Source organism: Pseudorca crassidens, chromosome 7 (genome assembly GCF_039906515.1).
Source record: "Pseudorca crassidens isolate mPseCra1 chromosome 7, mPseCra1.hap1, whole genome shotgun sequence".
NCBI classification, from domain to species: domain Eukaryota; kingdom Metazoa; phylum Chordata; class Mammalia; order Artiodactyla; family Delphinidae; genus Pseudorca; species Pseudorca crassidens.
In genome coordinates this window covers 62,191,281-62,219,119 of record NC_090302.1, presented here as the reverse complement: position 1 = coordinate 62,219,119, position 27,839 = coordinate 62,191,281, and the positions used below count along the sequence as shown (strand labels likewise).

Sequence of the window (27,839 nt, the reverse complement as noted above, 5' to 3'; positions counted from 1 at the left end):
AAAGAATATTTGTTCAATGAGTAAATGAGTTTAATATTGGTATACAGTATATGGAGAGGTAAGTTAATTTCAGCCATTAAATATCCTTAATTTAAAAAAAATAGGAGAATGTGTTTAGCAACAGATTTGAAGAGTCACATAGTCAGCTAAAGGATTAATTATTTTATGTTTAATACCGATTCTACTTCTAACTTATAATTGAGATTTGAGTTGGCTTAATAAAAGCTTGATTTCTCTTTCATAAATTGCATGTTGGAAAAAAAAGGAAAATAAAGTGTTCTATAGTTCTAGAAATCTCCCCAAAAGTGGATCAATTTAGGTCTTTCTCTATATGTTTTGATACTATTACACAGGCCTGTAGTATTTGAATATAAACAGGATAGCAAAAGGTATGGATAAGATGAATAGGAATACATTTTCTAGGGAGATGCAGAGAACTGTTTTCCATTGATCATCAGAGAGCATTAAGCCAAACAGTCAGAAAATAAAGTCTAAAGGGTTTAATGATTAGCAATGGGACTAAAGCAGGAAGAAGACACAGTAGAAATTCATTAATTGACTGATTTCACTTTCATAAAGAAGATATTAAACTGGTTTTTAAAAATTGGATCATTTCTCAGAGATGGAGGGAAAAGCTGAAGTAAAAATTACCATGGGCAAAGGACAGAAAGAGCATGGAATGCTTGGAGATTGGAGAGAGGTTTGGTGTGGTTCGGTTGGTTGAAAATGGAATGATTTAAAAAAAAAAAAGATTTATTTAAAGTAGGCAGGCTTTTCAGTGGGAAGGGCTTTCTGTGACATGCTAAGAAATTTGTACTGAATTCACTCATAGTCTGTAGGCAAAATAGAGTTGATAGAGGTTTTTAATAGTTGACATGATTAGTTTTGCAAAGATTATACTGTGACAAGATAAAGAAATGCCTCAGTAGCTTGGAGGTATTCATTATTGATTTTCTAGCACATGAAAGAATTCCTGGCATCTTTTAGTTGTTCAATTAGTCTTTGTGGCATGAATGAACAAACATAATTGGCCAATTGCTGGATAAAGGAAATTCTGGATGTAGAAGAATAGCTGGGCCACTATTTAAGATGTTCAGGCAAGAGTTAATGAATGAACTTGAAGACATGGAGTCATATTTGGAAGCTAAATTTGACATAGAATTTAGTGATGAATTAAATGGAGAAGGCAGGGGGCAAAGGAAGGAAAAGTCTATATGACAGCCCTGAAATTTCTGTGTTCTCTAAGAGAATATAGGAAGAGGGGAAATAATGGAAGAGAGAGAAAGATTACGAATTTACTTTTAAAGTGTTTGAGTTTGTGGTGGCTATAGGACATCAAAATAGTGAGGTCTAATAGAAAGAAAACTCAGAAGAAATATCATTTTGCCACTTTAGAAGGCATCAGCCTAGTTGAGAGTTAAAGCCAGGATAGTGGTGGATGTCATTTCTCAGAGAGAGCATGGCTGGGGCAACCTGAAAAGACAACCTTGCGGCACCACAGTCCCTTTGCCTGGGAATCCCTTTCCCACCTCACTCAACTGGTGAGCTTCTATTCATGGATTAAGACATAGCTTAAACTTTACCTTCTCTGTGACACTCCTTTATTCTTCCATTTTCCCTCATTTCTTGCTCTTTCTCTTCCTCTTTCTCCTCTCCATTATGATCATCTTCACTATGACTTATTCAGTGGTTAAGTGGCAGGTACACTGCTGAGCGCTTCACATCCTTAGTCGTATTCAGTCTTTACTGCGATGCAATAAGGTAGGTACTTCTGTTACTCCTTATTGTAAATGAGAAAAAGTTGAGGTGTAGATAGAGCTAGTAACTGAAAAAAAAGAGCACATAGCTAAGAATTGACAAAGGTGAGATTTGAATATAAGTTTCACCCAATCCAGCATTTCACCTAATGCTCTTTCTTTTAGGTCCGTTTCATTCTACGGGAATCAAAGATGCAACTGACAGCACGTGGCATATCATTTTGTAAGTTATCTGTTCTTCATATTTGTCCTCTTCACTAGAGTGGGAGATCCTTATGAACAGGAATGTTTAATTTTTGTATTTTCTGGCAGTCATAATGTTATTGAAAGAATGAATTTATGACTGAATATTTAAGGTGCAGATTGGAGAAAATTTGTCAGGGAAAGTGACTATCAAGAGGCAATTTGGGATAAGAGGAGAGAGAACAGGAAACAGAATAAAGGAAGGGATTCAAAAAAAAGATCAATAGTGTTGAAAGACCTTCATAGTTGTGACTTAGCATTCTTTACCTTCTCTTCTGGTATTTTTTCAATTATTGGTGCTTTCTCTCTGTCTATTTGCCTTCTGTTCTTTTTCAAGATCCATGGATCCTGATTTTTTTAAAGTTGTAGAACAGTTCAACTGAAATCTAACATGGAAGGTAATATACATGTAAAACATGAAAGTAGAGTTCTCTGGCTGAAGGGTAGGACTTTTTGAGCTCCACTCACTCTTTCTTTCTCTCACTATCTCAAAGCTTGCCCTGAGAGTTTTGAAAAGCATGCTTCTCGGTCTTTCCCTCCATTTACATTTGCTGCTTTGAACACACCTGATGTGTCAGCTAAGCTAAGTGAACTACTGGCATTTTCCATTGCTTCCAAAGTCTCTATTTTTAAGGATGCTCCTCCCTTACCTGGAACTATCTCAACTGCCTTACCCCTACTCCTTTTTGGCCTGGGTGACTTCTAGTCATCTTTGAAGATTCAGTGTGAAGATTACGTCCTCCACAAAACAGTCACTCATCACCCCAGTTTCTCTGGGTCACATACCTTTAGAAAAGTCATCATAAAGTATATGTGTGTGTGTTTGTGTGTGTGTGTGGGGGGTACACACCCATTGCTGTTTATGTGTGTTGTTGGTGGCTGTTTAATTATCTACACTAAGCTTTATCCTCAAAAATTATTAAGATAAGTGCTGTCTTTATTTTTTGTAACTGTAATATATGGTACTTGCACACACGAAGCACTCAGTGTATTTTTGAATGAAGGGGTGCATTCGCTCATAAGCCAATAGTGTTATATTGTGTAATCTTCACATTTTGTCTATCAGAACCATTAATTGCAACATTTTACTGTTATTTATTTTTCAGAAAAATTGTAGATCTCTCCTAGGTTCCTCAGACTTCTTTTTCCCCTTCCTCTTCCAGTTCAGTCTAGTTATCTGTCTTCTCAGGAATGTTAGAGCTTATTGTGCGAGTCACAGTAACTACCAGGAAATGTGGATCCTGATTTCTATAAAATTTACGTCAACATTGCGTGACACAGGAGACACAAATGTTTGGAAAGTGAGAAAATGATAGAACCAGTCTCCATGATTAAACCACTATTTTCCTACTCATTTTAACTTCCTTGTCAAAACGTTGTGCCTGTGTGTGTTCAGGTACACATCACTTGAATATGGTAAAGGAAAATGTTCAGACCTCTTTTGTATATTTATAGATCCCTCCAATAGGTGGTACCCAGAGCACTGGGGTCAACTTAATCAACTTCCATCTCAGATCCAATGTACAACCCTTCCTCCTTCTTTCCCCAGGTCAGGCCTGCTGTGACAAAGAGGGTCTGTGATGGGAAAAGAAAGCTGGGTCTGATTTTGCTGTTGCAGTTGTTGTTTATTTCTGTGATCTTCCTCATCTCCCATTCCCATGTGGGTTCTGGCCTCTCCAGGGTCATCATCAGGGTCAAGGGAAGAAATCGTTGAGGAAGATGTATATGACTAGTGTTATGACAATTAGACCTTCCCTTCCTTCTTTGTAGCAGAACCAAACTGCTGGTTCCCATGTGTCACTTAGCAGGTTCTTAGGCAGACATTTTTCGACTTCCTTGCCTACTGCAGTTTTCCATTTCTTGATGATAGTGCTGCATTTTCTGACTACTCTCCCTCATTTTCCCCCTCAGCTGCTCCCCACGGAAGGTAACTATGGGGTTGCCTTACCCACCAGGCCTGGCTTTTCAGTGCAACACTTTCTATACCGCCAGAGTATAGATACTTTGTTGAGAGGGAACGCTCACTCACCCTTGCCTCTTCAAACACTACTCCCACTCTTTTCAGCCTGCCCCTTGCTTTGAGACTTCTCTAGGAGAGAGAAACACATCAGCATTGGTTTCCTCAATGCTCCACAAATTACAGAGGGCATATTTAAAGTGTTTTTCAAAACATTCTTTCACCGTGCACCTGTGGCTGCAAAGGACGGTCTGACAGATTTCTCTACAAATACCCCACTGGGGCATAAAATTCCAATCTGCCTTCCTTAGAGCTCCCTGTCTTATCGGTGGCTCCCTTGGAAAGGTAAGGGGGAAAGCCAGGCTGTCTTAAATGTTTCGAATCCCATCAAAGAAAATCCCCTCAGAGAATCTCTAGCCTTGTCTTCTATCAAATGAAGGAAGGAGTCAAGTTGATGGAGTAACTTGGTGACCCCTTAGTAAGTCTTTCTAGAGTGTGTCTAGTTCTTCTCTTTAGATGTTGAAATTATCTGTCACTCATCGTCCGCAGATTTAATGATAGAGCTGAAATTCAAGACAATAGGGAAATTCCAAGACAATTCCGATCCAAATCTTGCTATATATTATTTCTTCTATTTCTCTGAATTCTTCTGACCCACAACACAGTTCCAGACACAGAGGTAGCAATGTAGAAATAGTAGAGGATGCAGTAAGCCTACCTATTTTAATTAAATTAGCACATTTCAGTCAAAACATAAATAGAAAAATATTTGGTGCAAATTTACTTCTCACTGTAATTAAAGATTTCTATTGTAAAAATACAGAACTGCTGTTTAAGCAATTAGTCTATGTAAGCCTTTTCTCATCCTTAGTAATTTGTATTCATTGAAAAGTACATGTCCTTGGGGTTACTAAGCGCTGCATAATGGCAATCTGAGACCTTGATGTACTGTTTCTTTCCTCCTTATTTGACTGGGGATTTCAAGATGGTTTTCTGCATGTATTCATTTCTATATGACTTTGTACATTGTAAAAAAAAGAGAGTCTTTTGTGAAATAACGTAAATGAACTTTATGGAGATAAAAGTAAACTAGTCAGTCTATAATTCATTCATGTGAGCCCGCAAATCACTGTTCTGCATTAAGTTGGGTCCTAAATAAATGAAGTTTCAGAAAGAAATTATAATGATAATTGAAAGCATTCCCTAGCAGTATTACTATATATATTTTGTGTACATACAGTATGAGACATAGCACTACTATGAAAATGACAAGTGTGAAAAAGAGTGGATAAAGATTTTGCGGGTTCCTACCTTTAAATGAATTATTTGGAAGGCAATCTACATTGATTTTTAAAAAAAAATAAACTACATTCTTATTCAGAAATTTAAAACTCTAATTGAGTTCTATGAATCAGTACTGTATCTGCTATTTACCAAGGTTATCCTGACCATTTCAGAGATGAATTTTCATTGAAGTATAGCAATTAGGTCATTAACATAACTGAAATATCTACTTTTTCCTATTATTTAGGATGAATAATATTTTTTTCTTAAACTACCCTTTCTTTTTCTATCCTGTCATGGTATTTAAAATTAAAGTTGTGATTGTCTATTCTCAAACAGGTGATCTGATTTGATTACATTAAGTATTAAAAACTGGATGGGTCACATTTAAGAAGTTTGATGTCTTCCTGAAAAACTAAAATGGATTGTCTTAATCATTTGTGAAAAAATTTATTTTTGTATTATAATATAGTACATTATACTATAATCTGTCAATTAATGGTATTTCAGAACAGGATGTAAAAGGAGAGATCATGTACTAATACCACCAATAACTGGTTACAAAATATATAAGGAAGTAGAGCTCATGAGATTGATGGAAAAGTAGTACCAGACAGTTAATTTACAGACACCTGATAATGACTAAATATTTTAAATGAATCTTCTCACAGTAGACTTCCTCATGTTATATAGGCAAAACCTCCTTTTACTAGAGTGACTTCTAATTGCAGAATGAACATTGTGAGTACTTTTAAAGATAAAAGGTAAAATAAGGCATTTACTAATCATCTTAGTTGATAAGTCAGATAATGGCATTAGAAATAAAAAGTTAACATTTCTCCAGTTTCAGTGAAATGCAAAAGTTCCACTGACATTGAAAAATCAAGAATATTTAAAATGGTTATTGAAATGGATGCAAACACATTCCAAAATCATTGATGTTTAAGTCTCTTTGTATTTGGGGTCTCCTCCGTGGTCTCAATGTAATGTTTTAACACAAATAGGAGTATGAAATAAGGAAAGGGCCAAAAAAATGAGAATCAGATGATAAGAGACTAGAAGAAACTTTGGAAAATTAATTGATGTCATTTAGGAAGGAGGATGCTCTGAGGAAATGAATTGCATAATTCACTGGACACTGGAAAGTCTGTACCTTCCAGGGCACAGACAATAGACTGAAGGGAAAGAGTTATTCTCAGTGTCTGAGGATTGTAGGACAAGGAACAATGTCCTGAAGCCTCAGGAATGAAAAATAGTGGATAAAAGAAAACAGTATCTCAACGTAAAAGGAAATGGGCAGGAGAGACTTTAAGGAAGACCGAAGATATTACACTGCACATGTTCAAGGGCAGAATATATACTACATTAGCCAGGATAATATAGGGAGTGGATTATTAAAAGTAAAAGTAAGTGTTCTCCTGGTCTTTCTGACTTTATTTTCAATAAAACATTCTCTACGGATTCTTTTTATGTAACTGTCAGATTTGATCAGAGGAGGAGAACTTCTGGACAGATACCATAAGGGGTTTATTACAGGGATTTGACTTTGTACAACTGTGGGAGCTGGTTAAGCAGTCTTGGTAAAGCTGTTGCTTTTGAATCTGCAAAAGGCAGAAGGGTGGGAAGTGGGAGAAACAAGGGCAAACTGGAACCCGTGAAGGTTGAGCAGAAAGCCATGGGCGTTGCCTGGAACCAGCTTCAGTTTCTCAGCACCTTTACATCTCCTATTTCCATGATGGCACTGATCTGCAGAAAAAGCTGGACCCCTTCTTCATGGCCCAGCTGTTGAAAAACCAGAAGGAGGATCCAGAGAAGTGCAATTTCTATGGGCCTGGCTGCTTCTCATGCCAAGCAGGTGAGCTAGCAGGTAAACCACAGGCGTGTGCCCTGCTCCAGACTTCAGGGCGTGCAAAACAAGGTGCTGCTACTGCATTTCCACCTTCCATATCTCATGAGTCATCTCTGTGGCCTACACTCACCTGGAACCATGCAGGGAATGAGATTATGGCAACCAGAATTTTATCTTAGTCAAATGGAGAAAATGCTAATCCACCACAATATAATTTCAAACTTCCTTTATTGAATTGTCAATGAGATACCATAAAGATGATCTAGTGCAGTAGAGCTGATACTCTAGGTGCATCAGAATTACCTGGAAGATGTGTTAAAACACAGATTTCAGGGCTTCACGTCCAGAGTTTCCAATTTAGTAGGTGCACTAATTGAGTTTCTCCAGAGAGACAGACTAATGTCATATGTATGGGTGTGTATATGTATATTCACCAATTCCTTAAAATAAATATCTCCTTGTGTGTATGTGTCTATATTTATACCATGGTATATATAGACATATGGTATATTTATAGACACACATTTATTTTAAGAATGATTCATGTGATTTTGGGAAACTGATGTTGCAGCTAGAGTCCGAAGGTAATCTGGAGGCAACATTTCTTCTTCCTCAGGGGAACCTCAGTCTTTTTCTCAAGGTGTTCAACTGATTGGATTAGGCTCAGCTACATTATAAAGGTTTTGTACCAAAGTTTACTGATTTGAATGTTAATCACATCTTTAGAATTACTTTCACAGCAACATCTGGACTAGTGTTTGACCCAAACGCTTGGTACCATGGCCTAGCCAAGTTGACACATAAAAGTAACCATCACAGTAGGTCTGAAGTAGGACCAGAACCCTTGCATTTCTAGCAAGTTCTCTTTTCCAAGCACGCAATGTAAATCCTTTGATTCAGTTTGACTAAGCCTACTTCAATTGTGTGTCCCACCATAGATTGATAATGTTGTCAGGAAAATGCTACTTACTGATTGGCTTAAACCAATTAGGGTCATGTTAGGACAAAGGATGATGATAGGAATCCTTACTACTCAACCAAGTGATCTGCTACAATATACACATCATATGAATTGCACTGTATTAATATAGAAAGGAAAATGTAATTTCCCATAAACTAAATATTGTCTTTCCTACTCAGGTAGCTCTTCCCTAGGGTTCAGGTGTCTGAAAAACCAAATTAATAATCACAGGACTATCAGCATGTTGGGTATACTTTAAAACCATCGTGGGAGAGTTTTTTTGTGTGTTTGTTTTAGTTTTTGTTTTTTGGCGGTATGCGAGCCTCTCACTGTTGTGGCCTCTCCCATTGCGGAGCACAGGCTCCGGACGCGCAGGCTCAGCAGCCATGGCTCACGGGCCCAGCCACTCCGCGGCATGTGGGATCTTCCCGGACCGGGACACGAACCCGTGTCCCTTGCATCGGGAGGCGGACTCTCAACCACTGCGCCACCAGGGAAGCCCTGTTGGTTTGTTTTTTAATGCCACATTTGTTACCAGGCAGAATTTGTGTGATCACTGGGTTCCACAAAAATGGGGATCAGATAGCATGGTTCTTTATTTCACAATAATTTTTAATTATGAAAAATACTTAGAGATCTGCTTAAGGAAACTGCCCTGGTTTAGGGGGCCACAGAGGGGCCTTTCATGCTGGCTTTTTGAGTGTTGTAGGAAGGGGGCTGCAGGAAGAAGCGATTGTTTTTACAATCTAAATTCTTCAGACGTTTAAACCATTCCTCCTGAAAGCATACTTTAAGTTACAAAATCAGGAAGCAGTTATTCAGTTGCCCAAAACAAGCTACAACACTCAGTTATGCTCAGTTATTACTCTTTATATGGCGATCTAAAAAACAGTTCCTGTCAATACGTTTAAATGATGGGTTTAACTAATTTGCCTCCCCAAACCACCCCCCAGAGAAGCATTACAGAGGCTTCTGTTACGGGCTCACGGTTCCTCAAGGGGGTGGATGTACCAGCATTCCCTCATGAATCCTTGGGGGACACAGAGGAGTCAGTAACCAAGCAGTGGGATAGATTTGAAGCATGTTTCCTTCTCTCCATGGCAGATACTGATGGGCTGTGCCTGCCTCCTGGGACTGGTGTGAAATACAGCTGTATTGTTGAATGTGAACACTGTCACATCAATCTCACAGAAATTACAGTTGTCTGTGATGCATACCCCGTGTATCCGTATCAGTGGGATGTTTGTTCAGTGTGGCTCTTCAAGCCTCTTTCTTTTCTCTGGGAAAATGTGCTCCAGGGAGTGCAGACGCTAATCTGGTATAGTTTACTCAGAGTGATCATCTTTCTGGTGCTGGGAAATTCCAAGGGAGAGTACCAACTTTCTTATATGCGCAGTCACAAGATCCTGATAATGCAAAGTAGATAACTTACATGGTTTTAAAAATGACCTATAATCATTTAATCATCAGTAGGCTCTTACACCGAGGTTCTATTGTAATTTCTTTCCGTGCCAGCAGATCATTTCACAGTGTTATCCACAGCATGGCATGTGGGCAGTCACACGGCTACTAGCAAATATAACCACTATCAAACTGCAGGTGGGAGGGATGAGTGCTTTACAAAGTGCAGGGAGGTCTGGGAGCTTGCCTCTCTAGTTGTCTGCTACCATCTATTGGATGACAGAAGTCACAGAGTGCTAGACACTATACATGTTTCACTTCATTTTTAATTAATTTCACTTAATTGTTATAAACACACTGGAAGAGGAGTATAATGGGATTATCTTAATATCAGATATTACATGTAAAAGTGCAAAAATAAAGTAGGTGCTTTCTTTTCTTATAATTGATTTGTCCTTCTTTATAAAACCCACATATTACTAGTATATGAGAATGGTTCAAGAGGAAACTAAATTTGTTCCCATTTGGGATATTTATCTCAGTTTAACCCCTACATTTAAATCTCTTCCAGGCACATGTGCAGACGTTTGGATCTTCTCTCTTTTTTCCAGCTCTTCTGGTGGCCTGTGTGAGGGGGTAGGCTAGGGACATCACGCTACCAGGAAGCAGTTGGAAAAAAGAGGGCTTAGGACACATGCACGAGGTTCTTGCACATTCATTTGAATTCCCATTGCCCTGCTGATACCCAGCACTTCAATCTAGAACTTGTTGACCTAGAGCTGTCGTTTCTCAGCAGAGTCATGGTCAGCTTGTGAATGGGAGCCTGCCTTTGTCTTGCGGGTGCTGCATGTACCTTAGACTGAAATTGTCTGATCTGAGATTCTTGGCTAAAGGTTTTCCTCCTCCCTTCAACTCTCCCCTGACCGCCATCTGCTCCCTCCTCCCACACACCTCAGCAACTCTACACGGATATTTTCACTAGACAGCAATATCAGTGACCTTAAGTACTTGTATTCTTCCCTAGGGCACATAGACACCACTGGAGAGCTTCAGCACTGTATAGGGACCAGAATGTTCTGGCAAGCTACACTTGTGCTGCACTGTTGGTTTTACTTTCCTGCAGCTGCCCTATTTCAGCGCATGTGTTTGGGTGTTCTGTGAGGTGGTTTCCTTCCAGAAATTCTGATATTATGTTGGTCCCAAGCTTCATCTGTACTCCTGACTTTCACTTCAGCCTGTTTAACTTATCTCCCTGGTCTGAGAATTCTGTTCATAAAAGATGAGGACACATATATCTATTGCCTCCTTCCCCTCTCCATCACTTTCTGACTTCCGGTGAAACTGGACCCAATCCCTCTCCCTTTGATCCTTTGGGGCTGTATGGCTGACTGGTAGTAATGGCCGCCAATGATTTTACCTCCCTGTGGTCCATGACCCTGTGCAACTGACTTTGCTGCTTCTTCCTGCCAATGAGAGTCAATTCATAAATTCTAATATCGCCTTTTAAGCAATGAGGACACAAAGGCTAGAGAGGGTAAGCATTTATTTACTCAGAGCAGTGTAGCTACTCAGTAGTAGACTGGAGCTTCAGCAGGAAAGGGGAAGGGAGACAGAGAGATTTCTTTGAAAAATTAATAATTCTATAAGGTCTAAATGTTTCTTCTTTTGATTTATAGCATTTTTCTATCCACATATATTCCATATTTACTTGATGAAATGATTAATTTTCAAACCCAAGTATCTTGATTAAAGCATTAATCATCATATAGCAAATTAGCTAAGCCTTAAGATTCAAAAAAAAAAAGTGTGTTGGTGTTTATTTTCCAACCGATTGCTGCCTCTGCATGAAGTAAACAACACCTTAGGTGTGAAATAGTAGGACAAAACATCACAGCATCTTGGTAAAATGTTATTTTCTACCCAAACACTTCTACCCAAAGTGTTTCGGCCAACAGTTCTACTATTAAAAAGCTCTCATTTTCCTCACTGGTTAATGTTCTTTGTACTTTAGTTTTAGTCTTTAAAAAAAAAAATCAAGCTCTCTCTGTAGAACTCTGCTGGGTAACATGAATCTGAACACTGTTAATGCTTAGAAGTGTCAAACAGAAACAGCAAATCTTTGGGGTAGAAATGCCTCCATGCTAGAGGTATTATTTAGTTGTGGAAATTTTGCCTTTGAAATGACAGTTTAGATCTTTGCCTGATTAAAGGAACTTGATATACCTGAAGCATAGAAAAAATGCTTTAAAGTGAAAGCAGAAACTTTAATACAATTAAATTTAATGTAGACACTGGTAAAACATATTCACATATTAAAAATAAAATAATTTCAATATTTGAATTTCTCTGCTAATTTAAAAATCACATTTATTAGAAAAATGATTTCTTTTAGTTTAAAATAGCAAAAAAAAAAAAGGTCATCCAAAGAGATGAATTCAATTGAATTAAATTATTTTGTAGAATTAAACTGAGGGTCTTTTTATCTTATTTTGTTTGTATGCTCATATGTTTCAGCTGAAGAGAAAAAAGACAGTACTTCCTTTCGTTAAATATAATTATTTGTTATTATAAGTTATAAATGTTTTATAAGTCTTTTTTTTTCCAGAAGAGTAAAATAAATTTTAAAAGAAAGGTGCAGGCCCTAGAGTATGAAAAGATGAGTTTTGCTCCAATAAAGAATTCATTATAAAGTAATTTTTTGACTTTTAGTTAAAAAAGATTTACAAATTGGCTTCACATTTTCTTTATAAGACTGATCCTTTGAACTTACTAAACACTTTTTGTTTGAAGGCACTCATTGTCTTTTTAAAGTCCTAAATAAAGACTTCAAGTACCCCAGGTGGGAGGATAAATTTGAGCCTTAATTAACTTTTATTTGACACCCTGACTAGCTTTATAATTTCATGGAAACCTTAACTTTCTTTTATTGATTGTCCTCAGATGCCTGTGGCCCCTAAATACTTTTGCTAGTATCAACGTATAATTACAGTGAAGGTCTCTCTACTTACATGAAGTCATTTTTGAATTTTTTTGGATTATGCAGCATTTTGAATTTGCAACTGGAAAACTCAGACCATTATCGCCCCATAAAATCGTATTTTCGATACTGGATATTTTGAAAACAAAGCATTGGTATACCATTTAAAGAAAGATCTTTTATTATAAAGTTGGGATGGTACTGAAATACTTAGTATTTCCTCCAGATACTATTTCCTCCAGACAGTTGATTCTTGTTATTCCTAGATTTCATATTTGCAAATTTACTTACAAGTTAAAATTTATTTGTAACCCCAAGGTCAATACTGGTGGTGCTTCCATGGTCATTCATGGACTAGCTCAGAGCGGTGAAAATTTGAGTCACTCAGTGCACACCTTACCAGATGAGGTTGAAAGGGATGATGCACTGCCTTGTTGTTTCAACACTAATACTGTAAGCAGCTTCCTTTTGGCCATCTATTTGGTGCTGTGTTTCTGCGTTTCTGTGTTTTTTCTTGGTGGTTTTGCTACTTAAAATGGTCTCAGAGTGTAGTGCTGAAGTGCTCTCTAGTGTTCCTAAGTGCAAGAAGGCTGAAACGTGCCTAATGGAGAAGATATGTGTGTTTACCAAGCTTTGTTCAGGGATGAGATGCAGGAAACAACAGTATATAGTGAATAAGGTGTCTATAATCAGAAACACACATGAGACAAAGATATGTATTTATCATTTTATAAAAATGTGACCAAAGGCTGGCAAGAACCTAACCCTGCATTTCCCCTAGGAACAACGGTTCAACATTCACCAACTCAGTGTTCAGAGTGACTTGGTGAACATCTTCTGGCTCCTTTCCTCTGAGAGAATATGTGTCAAAACCCCAGCTATTTCCAGATTGTTTCTCTTCAACCAGCAAAATACCATACGACCTTACATACCGTGCCATAGTCAAGCTATTAACCTTGATATCTAACTCCATCATTCCCCAGATGCCTTGACATTGTGATGGGGCTCTAAGAAAACCACCCATCACCTTTGCATGCCTTTTGCTGCCACCATCTGCACCTTTCTTTATTGCACCTCGGAGAAAACAAAACTAAAAGCTGCCAGTTAAGAACCTGACTTGCCACCTAAGAACCTGACAATTTATTATTCCTATTCCGAATGGGGATTAACGTAGTAGGTCCAATTGCTTGGATATCTCTGTTTTTGAGGTAGAACCTGAACTGATTTTTGATGAGGTGTGTCAGTTGCCTCTGGCCAGCTCCCCAGCAACAAAACCAGAGTTGAATTTTTTGGGGTGGGTCCAGGGGTTGTCAATCTGCAGGGAATGTTTGGATTTTTCTTAGGTAAATCGCATTCTTAACAGGGAACGGTTGTCAGTGTTCCTATTAACTGCTGCTAGAAACCCCTAAAAATAGAAAAATCTCTTGAAGCTGAGATCAGTATACTATAAGGGGACCAGAAATGGGTGATTTTGAGTTTAATAGGGCATTGTTTTTTATGGAGTCCTGACTGTCTGCTAGGCGAATATCGTTATAGAGATCATCTCATTTAATCCTCAGAGCAGTCTGATGAGGTAGATACTATCATTAATTTAATTTCTTCAGCTCAGGAAACAGAGTCTTACGGAGGTTCAGGAGCTTGTCTAAGGTCATGCAGCTAAGCAGTCAGGACTGGAATGCAGCCAGTCCAGCTCTGGAGCTGGCATTTTTCACTACAACACTCTTGTACTCTACTGCTTCACTTCTATAGACTCTTCCCAAATGCATTGAGCCCAAATTTCTCACACAGTTATAAAAATATAAGGCCAGATTACCATTAACCCGAATGATAACATCATGACAGGTGGGCAATTCTAAAGCACACTTAAAAAGAAATAAATGCTTCCAAGGGAGGCCAGTGCCTTTGCTCACTACTCGTTCATTTTCCCTTATCAACCAGCACCAAGTGATTAACTTGAAGTCAAAAGTCCTTCCTTGAAGTTTGTGCTCAATCTCCAGGCTGGCTCAGTTTCAAAGCTACCCAGGGCTGCTTATCGCTACCAGATGGCTATCTTCTCTCTGACTCAGCTGCAGTGGGTTTGTTCACCCTATTTAGACTATTTGAAGCCAGTGAAAAGGATGGCTGTATTTTTCTTTTCAAGCACCGAGAGACCCTTAATATGTTCTCCAGTGTCCTCAGGAGTGAAAAAAGAGAAATTCCTATCAAGGACATCTTGCTACAGAGGACATTAAACACCTGTGTGTTTTTTCCACCAATCTGAAAAACTGTTCATTTCACATTCATTTGTCTCCACTGTCCCAACGTGTATTTCAAAATAGAGACAGGAGCAGTCAAAATGTATACAGAATATTATGTTTCCGTCTCTAACTATGGCTATGCTTTCAATTTATAAATGGCCTCAGAATTTCCAGACTTATTTTCTTAAAGGAGGGCCAGTAAATTTTGGACAAAATGAAATAGAAAACTAATTTTAATAGGGCATTCCTGAAAACAATTGGGTTTTGTTATTCATTGAATCAGTTCTTAGAACTGATGAGGACAGCCATGGATTTTAGGATTTTTCCCTGCCTCTGCAGGAAAATACCTTTCCAGGGCTAGAGAGAATGACAATGAGAGAACCAGTAAAGAACTATTGTCATAATAATAGCAGCCACATATTAACCCTCTCCTCTGTGCCACGTACAGTGTTGTGACTTTCTGTACATCATCTTAGGTACAGCCTTGTAGCAAGGCTGGATAAAGGCTCTGTGGGGTCTCAAGCTGCTACAGTTTTTGAAAAACCTCTTTAAGAACAAGAACACAAAATTAAGTATAGAAGTAAATATTCAGAATGAGAAAACTTATCACAGTAAATTAGAGAGTCTTAAAATGCTTACAAATGCAACAAATATAACAAAATCTACAAAAATAGTGTTTTAAAATATTAACTTTTTGACACACTTGTATTTTTTTTTCTTATTTTCTTTGATGGAACACTGATGTCCTCGTACGAAATGATGTTGTACTATTACCTGGAGAAAAAAATGGAAATATGCCTACTATAAGATTTTAAATAGTGTCTATCACTTTGATGTAATAATAGATTTATCAATAAACTGAGAGCTTCTTGAAGAAGGGGGATGACTGGGCTATTGATTTGCAGCAGCTAGGATAGTGACTGATATATAAAATGCACTGATCACATGTTTGTTGAATAAAGGGGTAATTAAGCTATGGAGAAGGGTTAAATTAAAAGGTGATACAGAGAGACCTTCAAGATGGTGGAGGAGAAAGATGTGGAGATCACCTTCCTCCCCACAGATACATCAGAAATACATGTACATGTGGAACGACTCATACAGGACACCTACTGAACGCTGGCAGAAGACCTCAGACTTCTCAAAAGGAAAGAAACTCCCCACATACCTGGGTAGGGAGAAAGAAAAAAGAAAACACAGAGACAAAAGAATAGGGGTGGGACCTGCACCTCTGGGAGGGAGCTGTGAAGGAGGAAAACTTTACACACAATAGGAAGACCCTTCGCTGGCCGAGATGGGGGGGGTGGGGTGGGTGGGGGATAAGTTTCAGAGCCGCGGAGGAGAACGCAGCAACAGGGGTGCGGAGGGCAAAGCAGAGAGATTCCCTCACAGAGAATTGGTGCCGACCAGCACTTACCAGCCCGAGAGGCTTGTCTGCTCACCCGCCAGGGCGGGCGGGGGCTGGGAGCTGAGGCTGGGGCTTCGGTCGGATCCCAGGAAGAGGACTGGGGTTGGTGGCCTGAACACAGCCTGAAGGGGGCTAGTGGGAGGGAGTCCAGGAAAAGTCTGCAGCTGCCGAAAAGGCAAGAGACCACTGATTCAGGGTGCGCGAGGAGAGGGGATTCAGAGCACCACCTAAACGAGCTCCAGAGACGGGCGCGAGCCGCGGCTGTGAACGCGGCCCCAGAGATGGGCATGAGATGCTAAGGCTGCTGCTGCCGCCACCAAGGAGCCTGTGTGCAAGCACAGGTCACTCTCCACACCTCCCCTCCTGGGAGCCTGTGCAGCCCAACACTGCCAGGGTCCCGTGATCCAGGAACAACTTCCCCCAGAGAACACATGGTACGCCTTAGGCTGGTGCAATGGTACGCTGGCCTCTGTCGCACAGGCTCACCCCACATCCGTACCCCTCCCTCCCCCCGGCCTGAGTGAGCCAGAGCCCCCTAATCAGCTGCTCCTTTAACCTCGTCCTGTCTGAGCGAAGAACAGATGCCCTCAGGCGACCTACACGCAGAGGCAGGGCCAAACCCAAGCTTGAACCCCAGGAGCTGTGCAAACAAAGAAGAGAAAGGGAAATCTCTCCCAGCAGCCTAAGGAGGAACGGATTAAATCTCCACAATCACTTGACGAACCCTGCATCTCTGGAATACCTGAATAGACAACGAATCATCCCAAATTGAGGTGGTGGACTTTGGGAGCAACTGTAGACTTGGGGTTTGCTTTCTGCATCTAATTTGTTTCTGGTCTTATGATTATCTTAGTTTAGTATTTAGAGTTTATTATCATTGGTAGATTTATTTATTGATTTGGTTGCTCTCTTCCTTTTTTTTTAATGTATATATATATATATATTTTCTTTTTCTCTTTTTGTGAGTGTGTATATGTATGCTTCTTTGTGTGATTTTGTCAGTATAGCTTTGCTTTTACCATTTGCCCTAGGATTCAGTCTGTCCCATTTTATTTTTTTCTTAGTATAGTTTTTAGTGCTTGTTATCATTGATGGACTTTTTTTTTGGTTTGGTGGCACTCTTCTTGCTTTCTTCCTTTTTTTTTCCCTTTTTTTAAATTACTGTTTAATTTTTATTTTTAATAATTTTTATTTTTTTTATTTTAAAAACTTTATTTTTTTTTTCTTTCTTTTTTTCTCCATTTTCTTCTGAGCCACGTGGCTGACATGGTCTTGATGCTCTGGCCAGGTGTCACAACTGTGCCTTTGAGTTGGGAGAGCCGAGTTCAGGACATTGGTTCACCAGAGACCTCCCGGCTCCAAATAATATCAAATGGCGAAATCACTCCCAGAGATCTCCATCTCAATGCTAAGACCCAGTTCCACTCAATGACCAGCAAGCTACAGTGCTGGACAACCTATGCCAAAAAACTAGCAAGACAGGAACACAACCCCACCCATTGGCAGAGAGGCTGCCCCAAATCATAGCAAGGTCACAGATACCCCAAAACATAACACCAGAAGTGGTCCTGCTGACCAGAAAGACAAGATCCAGCCTCATCCACCAGAACACAGGCACCAGTCCGCTCCATCAGGAAGCCTACACAACCCACTGAACCAACCTTAGCCACTGGGGGCCACACCAAAAACAACGGGAACTACGAACCTGCAGCCTGCGAAAAGGAGACCCCAAACACAGTAAGTTAAGCAAGATGGGAAGACAGAGAAATACACAGCAGATGAAGCAGCAAGGTAAAAATCCACCAGACCAAACAAATAAAAAGGAAACAAATAAAAAGGAAATAGGCAGTCTACCTGAAAAAGAATTCAGGGCAATGATAGTGAAGATGAAAGAATTCAGAGTAATGATAGTAAAGATGATCCAAAATCTTGGAAATAGAATGGAGAAAATACAAGAAACATTTAACAAGGAGCTAGAAGAACTAAAGAGCAAACAAACAATGATGAACAACACAATAAATGAAATTAAAAATTCTCTAGAAGGCATCAATAGCAGAATAACTGAAGAAGAAGAACAGATAAGTGACCTGGAAGATAAAATAGTGGAAATAACTACCACAGAGCAGAGCAGAAAAAAGAAGGAAAATAATTGAGAACAGTCTCAGATACCTCTGGGACAACATTAAACGCACCAACATTTGAATTATAGGAGTCCCAGAGGAAGAAGAGAAAAAGAAAGGGACTGAGAAAATTTTTGAAGAGATTATAGTTGAAAACATCCCTGATATGGGAAAGGAAATAGTCAATCAAGTCCAGGAAGCACAGAGAGTCCCATACAGGATAAATCCAAGGAGAAACATGCCAAGACACATATTAATCAAACTATCAAAAATTAAATACAAAGAAAAAATATTAAAAGCAACAAGGGAAAAACAACAAATAACATACAAAGGAATCCCCATAAGGTTAACAGCTGATCTTTCAGCAGAAACTGCAAGCCAGAAGGGAGTGGCAGGACACATTTAAAGTGATGAATGGGAAAAACATACAACCAAGATTACTTTACCCAGCAAGGATCTCATTCAGATTCAATGGAGAAATTAAAAGCTTTACAGACAAGAAAAAGTTAAGACAATTCAGCACCACCAAAGCAGCTTTACCACAAATGCTAAAGAAACTTCTCTAGGCAGAAAGCACAAGAGAAGGAAAAGACCTGCAATAACAAGCCCAAAACAGTTAAGAAAATGCTAATAGGAACTTACATATCAATAACTGCCTTAAATGTAAATGGATTAAATGCTCCAACCAAAAGACATAGACTGTCTGAATGGATTCAAACAATGTAGATATATTCTTTCTACAAGAGACCCACTTCAGACCTAGGGACACAAACAGACTGAAAGTGAGGAAATGAAAAAAGATATTCCATGCAAATGGAAATGAAGAGAAAGCTGGAGTAGCAATTCTCATATCAGGCAAAATACACTTTAAAATAGAGCCTATTATAAGAGACAAAGAAGGGCACTACATAATGATCAAGGGATCAATCCAAGAAGAAGATATAACAATTGTAAATATTTATGCATCCAACATAGGAGCACCTCAATACATATGGCAAATGCTAACAGCCATAAAAGGGGAAATCGCAGTAACACAATCATAATAGGGGACTTTAAGACCCCATTTTCACCAATGGAAAGATTATCCAAAATGAAAATAAATAAGGAAACACAAGCTTTAAGTAGTACATTAAACAAGGTGGACTTAATTGATATTTATAGGACATTCCATCCAAAAAAAGCAGAATACACTTCTCAAGTGCTCATGGAACATTCTTCAGGATAGATCATATCTTGGGTCACAAATCAAGCCTTGGTAAATTTAAGAAAATTGAAATTGTATCGAGTTTCTTTTCCGACTGCTATGCTATGAGACTAGATATCAATTACAGGAAAAAATCTGTAAAAAATACAAACACATGGAGGTTAAACAATACACTACGAAATAACCAAGAGATCACTGAAGAAATCAAAGAGGAAATCAAAAAATAGCTAGAAACAAAAGACAATGAAAACATGATGACCCAAACCTATGGGATTCAACAAAAACAGTTTTAAGAGGGAAGTTTATAGCAATACAATCCTACCTCAAGAAAAAAGAAACATCTCAAATAAACAACCTAACCTTATACCTAAAGCAATTAGAGAAAGAAGAACAAAAAAACCCCAAAGTTAGCAGAAGGAAGGAAGTCATAAAGATCAGATCAGAAATAAATGAAAAAGAAATGAGGGAAACAATACCAAAGATCAATAAAACTAAAAGCTTGTTCTTTGACAAGATGAGCAAAATTGATAAACCATTAGCCAGACTCATCAAGGAAAAAAGGAAACACTCAAATCAACAGAATTAGAAATGAAAAAGGAGAAGTAACAACTGACACTGCAGAAATACAAAGGGTCATGAGAGATTACTACAAGCAACTCTATGATGATAAAATGGACAACCTGGAAGAAATGGACAAATTCTAGAAAAGCAGAACCTTCCAAGACTGAACCAGGAAAATAGAAGATATAAATAGGCCAATCACAAGCACTGAAATTGAAACTGTGATTAAAAATCTTCCAACAAACTAAAGCCCAGGACCAGATGGCTTCACAGGAGAATTTTATCAAACATTTAGAGAAGAGCTAACCCCTATCCTTCTCAAACTCTTCCAAAATATAGCAGAGGGAGGAACACTCCCAAACTCATTCTATAAGTCCACCATCACCCTAATACCAAAACCAGACAAAGATATCACAGAGAAAGAAAACTACAGCCAATATCAGTGATGAACATAGATGCAAAAATCCTCAACAAAGTACTAGCAAACAGAATCCAACAGCACATTAAAGGATCATACACCATGATCAAGTGGGGTTTATCCCAGGAATGCAAGGATTCTTCAATAAACGCAAATCAATGTGATACACCATATTAACAAATTGAAGGGGAAAAACCATATGATCATATCAGTAGATGCAGAAAAAGCTTTCGACAAAATTCAACACCCATTTATGATTAAAAACCCTCCAGAAAGTAGGCATAGAGGGAACTTCCCTCAACATAATAAAGGCCATATATGACAAACACACAGCCAACGTCGTTCTCAGTGGTGAAAAACTGAGACCGTTTCCTCTAAGATAAGGAAGAAGACAACATTGTCCACTTTCTCCACTCTTATTCAACATAGTTTTGGAAGTTTTAGCCACAGAAATCAGAGAAGAAAAAGAAATAAAAGGAATACAAATCGGAAAAGAATAAGTAGGGCTGCCACTGTGTACAGCTGACATGATACCATACATAGAGAATCCTAAATATGCCACCAGAAAACTACTACAGCTAATCAATGAATTTGGTAAAGTAGCAGGATACAAAATTAATGCACAGAAATCTCTTGCATTCCTATTTTTCATCATTAATGATGAAAAATCTGAAAGAGAAATTAAGGAGACACTCCCATTCAGCATGGCAACAAAAAGAATAAAGTACCTAAGAATAAACCTACCTAAGGAGACAAAAGACCTGTATGCAGAGAACTATAAGACACTGATGGGAGAAATTAAAGGTGATACAAACAAATGGAGAGATATACCATGTTACTGGATTGGAAGAATCAACATTGTGAAAATGACTCTACTACCCAAAGCAATCTACAGATTCAATGCAATCCCTATCAAACTACCAATGGCACTTTTCACAGAGCTAGAACAAAAAAATTCACAATTTGTATGGAAACACAAAAGACCCCGAATAGCCAAAGCAAACTTGAGAAACAAAACAGAGCTGGAGGAATCAGGCTCCCTGACTTCAGACTATACTACAAAGCTATAGTAATCAAGACAGTAAGGTACTGGCACAAAACAAAATATAAATGAATGGAACAGGATAGAAAGCCCAGAGATAAACCCATGCACGTATGGTCACCTTATCTTTGATAAAGGAGGCTAGAATATACAATGGCAAAAAGACAGCCTCTTCAATAAGTGGTGCTGGGAAAACTGGACAGCTACATGTAAAAGAATGAAATTAGAACACTCCCTAACACCATACACAAAAATAAACTCAAAATGGATTAAAGACCTAAATGTAAAGCCAGACACTATAAAACTCTTTGAGGAAAACATAGAACACACTGCTACATAAATCACAGCAAGATCCTTTTTGACCCACCTCCTAGAGAAATGGAAATAAAAACAAAAATAAACAAATGAGACCTAATGAAACTTCAAAGCTTTTGCACAGCAAAGGAAACCATAAACAAGACCAAAAGACAACCCTCAGAATGGAAGAAAATATTTGCAAATGAAGCAACTGACAAAGGATTAATCTCCAAAATTTACAAGCAGCTCATGCAGCTCAATAACAAAAAAACAACCAACCCAATCCAAAAATGGGCAGAAGACCTAAATAGACATTTCTCCAAAGAAGATATACAGACTGCCAACAAACACATGAAAGAATGCTCAACATCATTAATCATTAGAGAAATGCAAATCAAAACTACAATGAGATATCATCTCACACCAGTCAGAATGGCCATGATCAAAAAATCTACAAACAGTAAATGCTGGAGAGGGTGTGGAGAAAAGGGAACACTCTTGCACTGCTGGTGGGAATGTGAATTGGTACAGCCACTATGGAGAATAGTATGGAGGTTCCTTAAAAAACTACAAATAGGGGCTCCCCTGGGGGTGCAGTGGTTGAGAGTCCGTTTGCTGATGCAGGGGACACAGGTTCGTGCCCCAGTCCAGGAGGATGCCACAGAGCGGCTAGGCCTGTGAGCCATGGCCACTGAGCCTCCGTGTCCAGAGACTGTGCTCCACAACGGGAGAGGCCACAACAGTGAGAGGCCCACATACCACAAAAAAAAAAAAAAAAAAAAAAAAACTACAAATAGAACTACCATATGACCCAGCAATCCCACTACTGGGCACATACCCTGAGAAAACCAAAATTCAAAAAGAGTCATGTACCAAAATGTTCATTGCAGCTCTATTTACAATAGCCAGGAGATGGAAATGACCTAAGTGTCGATCATCGGATGAATGGATAAAGAAGATGTGGCACATATATACAATGGAATATTACTCAGCCTTGAAAAGAAATGAAATTGAGCTATTTGTAATGAGGTGGATGGACCTAGAGTCTGTCATACAGAGTGAAGTAAGTCAGAAAGAGAAAGACAAATACCGTATGGTAACACATGTTTATGGAATTTAAGAAATAAAAATAAATGTCATGAAGAACCTAGGGGTAAGACAGGAATAGAGACAGAGACCTACTAGAGAATGGACTTGAGGATATGGGGAAGGGGAAGGGGAAGCTGTGACAAAGTGAGAGAGTGGTATGGACATATATACACTACCAAACATAAGATAGATAGCTAGTGGGAAGCAGCCGCATAGCACAGGGAGATCAGATTGGTGCTTTGTGACCACCTAGAGGGGTGGGATAGGGAGGGTGGGAGGGAGGGAGAGGCAAGAGGGAAGAGATATGGGAACATATGTATATGTATAACTGATTCACTTTGTTATAAAGCAGAAACTAACACACCATTGTAAAGCAATTATACTCCAATAAAGATGTAAAAAAAAAAAAGGGAGGAGATATGGGGATATATGTATATGTATAGCTGATTCACTTTGTTATAAAGCAGAAACTAACACACCATTGTAAATCAGTTATACTCCAATAAAGATATTTAAAACAATAAGTAAAAAATGATACAGTTCAGCTGGGAAATTTACGACTTCAAATGTTAAGAAACATTCCATGTGTCTTTCTCTTTTCCAAGGCATGTATAATGCACAGGAATTCCTAATGAAGCCTCCTTCATGCTCAGCTCAATCCCTCCTGAACCAGTCAATATTTGTGATTAAGCCACCCTGACCTGGATGTGTTATGTGGCTCTATATTACCATTTTGCATGAAAATACATCATGTATACAAGTTTCTGGTATCTAACAAGGAGGCATGACAAAGAAAATGCTGCCAAGTGCTCTATTCTCATTCATGACGCCTGCTCCAGTCTAACCATCCACATCATCATCCTTGGCATCAGCTCAATGGTCTTTGCAAATGACCATTTTACATATGTTTCCACTGAACCCTTACAGAATCCATCCCAGCAACGTGAAAAATGAAGGAAAATAGAAAGAAAACACATTTTGTGAGATAAAGGGTTTCTCTTTTTCCTTTTAAATAAAATGAGCTGGGAAGAGGCAGAGAACTTTTATGATTCAGTAATGGCCAAGATATGATACTCTCTAGCTCACAAATCAAAGAGCCTCAAGCTGCAAAAGCCTCAATTTTGAACAGAACAGCTCAGGGCCAGGCAAAATGTCATCCTTTTTATAGGTTCAACAAAAGTCTTCTGTTTTTCATCTTGCAACACAGGCATTAGATCAGCTCTTCAAGTCCCTGGGATGTCTGGAATACCGACTTGTGTGTACTTTCTAAAACATAGGGTCAAGTGCAACTAAATGCTACAGAAAAAGAGGAAATAACAGTAGAGAGAGACCCAAAATGTCTGAGTAAAATCTTGACTGGGGGAATGTCATGTAGAGTTCTTTGGTGTCTCATAAATGCCCCCTAGGTCTTATCAACATGCGCACTCACACTAATGAGAGTGGCCAGCTTAGAAGACAGTAGGGTCTGCGGCAACATCATGTTACAGTCTGTTCTTAGTCACATTGAAAATTTGGAACTGAAGGATAAAACTGGCTCTGAAGGTTTATTATTGAGAACAAAATGTTTCAAAGAAAGAACAAGCTCTGAATTCAACCTAAATTTCTTATCCATCTAAGTTTTCTGACTTTCATGATAACACTTAAAAGTCTGAGATTCCATAAGCATGCATTTAAAGAGTTTCCTCTTGCTATTAGTCAACAGATTTTAAGATTATAATACTCTGCTGTTTCAATTAATTTTTTCCACTATAAAGCTTTATTTTTACATTAAAAAGATAGACTAGAACTAAGGAGAATTAGGTACTACTTTGGAGAGGAATGGCATAACATTTAACCTTTATGTATCTATGAAGCAGATATACCTTAATTCACAGTTGATTACTTATTTATTCATTTAACAAATGTTTGTTGAATACGTATTTCCCACTATATATACATAAACTGTACCAGTAAGTAACCAAGTTAAAAAATCAAAATCCATATTTCATATATAGAGTGGCTCGAGTTTAAAAATTTTAAATCAGATTTCTCTGCCTATGTGGATACTGATAGATTAAAGCTACTGAAGAATAAAAGCTAAGATATTACATGTATGCAGTTATTTGACAAATATTAATCAACCACCCTGTATGCATCTTAACAATGTGATAGGTACTCTAATGGATACAAGTATGCAAGAGACATATGTTTTGTCCTTACAGATAATAAATTCAAGAAAGTACAATAGTCATAGACAGAAATAACCATGACCATAGACTCAAATTTTTGTTATTTTATAGTGAATTGCATACAGAAGAGGAAGTATCTTTTCTGTCAGAAAGGAAAGTGTTGTAGATGAGGTGACGTTTATGTTGGGGCCTGGAACATGGATAAGCTTTGGAGAAGTGGCAATGGGGAGGGGACATTCTGTTCATCACAAGGCAAGACAAGAGTGGGAAAGTTCAGAGCAGGTATAGGGATAGTGAGAAGACCAGATGGCCTGACATGGGTTAGTATCAAGGGCTAGTAGGAGATGAGGCTGGAAAAGTAGATTGTTATCAGATTGTCAAGAACCTTGAATGCTAGGCTAAAAACTCTGAGTCTTCAAAGCTCATAGAATAAATACCATAGAAACATTTTAGATCAAAGGAATAATATGAATAAAGTGATATTTTAGAAAAATCAGCCTGATTGCTACAATATTCCAGGCATGAGATGTTCAACATCTGAGCTAAGCCTAGAAGGGGCAGGAACAAGAGCTAAGAGAAGTTTCCAGAAGACTTGATAATTTCCCAGGGGTCAAAATGTACTACAGAGTCTTGAGTTGGGTGATTGGGAGTATGACTAACATGTTTTTAGGGTCTGGAAGATATTGGCTGCTTATTCTGACCAAGAATATATTGAAATTTTCTTTCATTGTTTTTCTCATTGATATACTTTGGAGATGGGCCAGACCTATATTCCCTTTTGGCTAATGACATTATTAAGACATTTATTATGACACTGAGACAGGCATTATTAGGAATGTTTCGTATTTAACGTTCAAAGCTTCTTAGTAAAGTCATTGTTTTACTTTTCTTTTACAAATTAAGAAATTTAAGCTCATAAAGAGAAAAATTTTCCCAGAGTCCCAGGACTTGTGTTCAGAAGGGATTTAGACTTAGGTGTTTGCCCCTAACCCCTTCCCTCCTCCACCCCTACTTCCAGTTAATATGTTTCCTGCTTGTAGGACACTACTTTTGCTTTGATGGAAATATAGCCCTGGTAGGATTCCAAGAGTGTGGGTTAGGATTCAGCATCATACTGTGTAGTGCTTGAATCATGTGTCTGTAAATCAAATGATACAGCACTTGTACTACTCATGAAATTGTTATTTAAATCGGATACTATTGAAATTGTAAATGGTATCTATCACCCCTAAATTCAGTGATACCGAGGGCTCTGCACATATTACCTTATCAAAGAGATTTGTTGAGTGAAATCCATTCATGAATTAGAACAGAAACACCGTAGAAATAGAGCATCAACTTCACTTCTCCCTAGTTTGAAAAGGAATAATCTAAATGGAGGTATGACCCTCATCCATGTGGTCTTGGGTTGGGTACCTAGACAGAACCCGAGTGGAGCCTACAAGTGGAGCCTGAGGAGGGGATATGTAAGTTTTTTTTAAAAAATAATATTAGTTTCAGGTATACAATATAATAATTCAATGCATGTATATATGCAAAACAGTCACCACCTTCAGCCTAGTTAACATCCATCACCATACATAGTTACAAAAATTGTTTTCTTGTGATGAATTTTAAGACCTACTTCTTAGCAACTTGAAAATATACAATATAGTGTTATTAACTATAGTTACCATGCTGACTATTACATCCCTAGGACTTATTTATTTTATAATTGAGAGTTTGTGCCTTTTGACCACCTTCACCCATTTTTCCAGCTTCACGCTCCCCACCTCTGGCAACCACCAATCTGTTCTCTGTTCCTATGAATTCAGGGTAATTCTTTTTTTTTTTTTTTTTTTTTCTTTTTTGCAGTATGCGGGCCTCTCACTGTTGTGGCCTCTCCCATTGCAGAACACAGGTTACGGACGTGCAGGCTCAGCGGCCATGGCTCACGGGCGCAGCCGCTCCGCGGCATGTGAGATCTTCCCGGACTGGGGCACGAACCCGCGTCCCCTGCATCGGCAGGTGGACTCTCAGCCACTGCGCCACCAGGGAAACCCCAGGGTAATTCTTAATTTTCGTTTTGTTTTGATTTGTAGACCCTACATATCAGTGATATGATACAGTATATGTCTTTCTCAGTCTGGCTTTTTTTGCTTTCCATAGTACCCTCAAGGGCTATCCATGTTGTCACAAATAGCAGGATTTCCTTATTTTTTATGGCTGAATAATATTCCATTATATATATATGTGTGTGTGTATACACACACACACACACACACACACACACACACACATATATATGACATCTTTATTCATTTATTTCTCAGTTAACACTTAGGTGGTTTTCATGTCTTGGCTATTGTAAATAATGCTGCAGTGAACATGGGGGCGCAGATATCTTTTCAACGTAGTGTCCTCATTTCCTTTGGGTAAATACCCAGAAGTGGAATTGCAGGATCCTATGGTGGTTTTATGTTTAATTTTTTTGAGAAATCTCCATACTGTATTCTGTTGTGGCTGCACCAGTTTACATTCCCACCAACAATGCACAAGGGTTCCCTTCTCCACATCCTCACTAACACTTGTTATTTCTTGTCTTTTTGATAACAGCCATTCTAAGAGGTGGGAGGTGGTATTTCACTGTGGTTATGATTTGCATTTCCCTGATGATTAGTAAGCTTGAGCATTTTATCATGTGCCTGTTTGCCATCTGTATGTCTTCTTTGAAAAAATGTCTATTCAGATCCTCTGCCCATTTTCAAATTGGAATGTTTGTTTTTATGCTAATGAGTTATTTTATATATTTTGGATACTAGCCCCTTTTTAAATATATGACTTGCAAATATCTTCTCCCATTCATTATGTTGCCTTTTCATTCTAT

General features: G+C 38.5%; 1 long non-coding RNA gene across 5 annotated transcripts in view; it reads left to right on the top strand.

Annotated features, from left to right (window-relative positions):
• Positions 1 to 26,981, top strand: part of LOC137227843 (uncharacterized) — a 389,194-nt gene extending 362,213 nt beyond the window's left edge. For 2 of the 5 annotated variants that reach the window (XR_010945026.1, XR_010945025.1), the window contains exons 11-12: positions 1,923 to 1,980; positions 26,828 to 26,981. This is a non-coding gene — a long non-coding RNA (uncharacterized lncRNA). The remainder of the gene's footprint in view (positions 1 to 1,922; positions 1,981 to 26,827) is intronic. The other 3 variants (XR_010945024.1, XR_010945022.1, XR_010945027.1) reach the window with 3 other exon arrangements.
• The last annotated feature ends 858 nt before the right edge of the window (positions 26,982 to 27,839 follow it).